The sequence below is a fragment of the Mesoplodon bidens genome (genome assembly GCF_964165515.1).
Source record: "Mesoplodon bidens genome assembly, chromosome: 3".
NCBI classification, from domain to species: Eukaryota; Metazoa; Chordata; class Mammalia; order Artiodactyla; family Ziphiidae; genus Mesoplodon; species Mesoplodon bidens.
This window is the reverse complement of record NC_138178.1, coordinates 98,170,877-98,173,564: the sequence shown is the minus strand read 5'-3', so window position 1 is coordinate 98,173,564 and position 2,688 is coordinate 98,170,877. Positions and strand designations below refer to the sequence as shown.

At 34.7% G+C, this 2,688-nt stretch overlaps 1 protein-coding gene across 4 annotated transcripts in view; it reads right to left on the bottom strand.

Annotated features, from left to right (window-relative positions):
• Positions 1-1,963: 1,963 nt before the first annotated feature.
• Positions 1,964-2,688, bottom strand: part of MEIS2 (Meis homeobox 2) — a 203,575-nt gene continuing 202,850 nt past the window's right edge. For all 4 annotated transcript variants that reach the window (XM_081229263.1, XM_081229261.1, XM_081229262.1 and 1 more), the window contains one exon: positions 1,964-2,688. This exon is cut by the window's right edge and continues 702 nt beyond it. The gene's annotated coding sequence lies outside the window, so the exon portion shown is untranslated.

Below are 2,688 nucleotides of genomic sequence, written 5' to 3'. Positions count from 1 at the left end.
AACCTTTGGAATTTATTTCTGCTTTTGCTTTTCCATATAAATAAAAAAGTGTTTTTATATTACTCTTGTTTTGGAGAACATAAGCAATTTTATTCAGACTACAGTATTTCCTTTAACACTATATGGTTGTCAAAACACCATTCCCAGTTTCTTTGCTTTTGACAGCTGAGTCTTTCTTAAATATACCCAAATCGGAACTCTTTATACTAAATAGTAAACCCGAGATAGGAGCAAGTGCCTTCCGAGGTGGTATAAAAAGAAAAAAGCATTATAAAAATTGGACAACTCTTACCACCTCTCTGTCTTAGCTTATGGAGGGTGGGGGGGAAGCAAGGAAATGCAAACAAATATTATTACAACTATTATTCACCTCCAAATATTTAAGAGGGTTAAGGTTAAGGTAATAGGGTGTGAAGTTGTTAAAGAAATCAAACCTGAGATGATTTTATTCATTAAAACCAAGGATAGAGAGTTCTGGGATCTAAACTGCGATGAAATAGCTTAATAATAATTTCATTAAACACTTTCTAACCATGAGCCAACTACCAAGTAAACCCTTCAGCATTTACTCTACTGAGAGGAAAGGAAGAAAAACTTGGCCAAAAATTTTTTTCAGCTGATGTGAGAGTTAATTTATAAATGAAGAACTTGTCAAATCTTACGTACAAGCATTTAAATTAAAAAATACAAATATTTAAATTTTGCAAAAAGACTCCAGGTGAAATTGGACAACAAAAATGAGAGGGAAGCTCTCTCTATTCCAAGTGGCACAGAATTTCTCCATGAACAGTTAGCTTGCATCGGAAGTGTTATTTCTGTGTTTAAACAGCAGAACATTAATTAAACTAGTAAATGGATTTATAAAAATTCTACCTAAAAATGATACAAAACAATAGAAGTTTTTTTTCCTTGTTCCTTTGTATACAACTTCTATTAATGTCTGTCTGTTTGTTTGTTTTGCAATGGGAAGATGGAAGAACCCAAAATAAGATACAAACTTGAATTTCTGGGATAGTATAAATGATTTCCCAATCAGGCTGACATCACACAACTAAGCTAAAGTTTATGATAGTATCCCTTCTGAACATAGGGTTCAAAGTTTGGGTGTTACAAAGTTCCAGGATAGTATATTTATTTGTGAAATTGAGGGGCCATGCAAATACCTCACACCTTTTTTCACTTTGCCATACTTTAGCAGGCATGGCTTGTGCAGTATCATCAAGCTAATGACAGAGATGTTGAGGAAAGTTGCATGGAACTTTGAAAATGGCATTACATTGCCTGTTTTGTTGTTGTTTTAGAAAAAAAGTTTAAGTTTAGTGAGCAAATCATCACACTAGCATGCCTGCACATGGAGCTGTCTGAAATAAAAAGACATCGTACTATATTAAATATTAATGATTAAGTAATCTCTTCAACTCAGGATTTCAGACTCCATAGAAGTTGTTTACTCACCTATGAACATCTACATGTAAATTTTAATTTACATATTCAACAGTATTTTAGTAACTAAGAGAGAAAAAACACAGGTAGATGAATTATCTTTGAGCACAGACGTTAGTTATTTCTGATGATGTAAAATTAACCCCGAAAAAGCCCTTTATTCTGGCAGAGAATGAACATGAAAAGCTTTATCTGAAAGTATTTTTTTTAACATAATGCATCTAAAGAGGAGGTTGGACGTGTTGGTGATCTTTCAACCTAGCTCATAACACACACACACACACACACACACACACAGAGTTTCGTACCTTTAGAAGTTTTCTGCTGGTAGAATTTATAGGCCAAATATATACTGAAAGCCTACAGAGGTGGTTACCTTAAAAAACTGTTGGTAAGTTAAGTTTCAAATATACTCGATTTCTGGGGGCAAAGCCATCACCTACTTTCAGTCCCAAATATATAGTAGGTACTGTGCAACCTTGCCTTAAAACTATTAAAAACACAAAAGCCTAACAAAAAATCAAAAATGAAATATTTATTACCGCATTTTGTGACTTAACACCTTTTCTTTTTAACATAACGTCACAGTCCTCATACAAGTATTTTAATGTAAATTTGACAAAGCTTAAAGGTAACAGCATTTTCTTCTAGTGAGGAACACGTGCTGAGAAAAGAAGAATTCATGGACATACAATACCAATTCCACAGCAGATCTGATACTAGCAAAAACATTCTTTTTTTTTTTCAATTGAGGTAAACACATAGAATATCTAACATGAAACAATTAATAGACCGAACTCTGTACGAAGTTTGTTACAGTATTCTCTTGCTCCTTTTTATCCTCCAAGCTTTGAGTCTCGGATAAAGTCCTAGTTGTGGTGCTATGACCATTAATAACTTTTTTTGTGTGTTGAGGAAAGCTGCCCAACTTAAGACTGTTTTGTCCACAGCCAAGGCTTAGAACTCCTGGAAGAAGCTCCTGCTCTGTCTTTAAATCTTCACTGGCAAGCTCTTTGAAGAAGAGTCCCCCAAAATAATAATAAGAATTGGCTTATGAAGCACAAACTATAAAGATCTGTTTGAAACTAAAGGACACATTATGGAGGAACAAAGGCCGGGCATGAAAACACATTCTTGAAGCCGGAGTCCGAGGGATGAGGTTCAGCCAGACGTTCACCATGGTCTCCAGCATGGTTCTTTTTTCATTGGCCCAACAGGTTTAAAATATACCACAGTCTCTCCTGG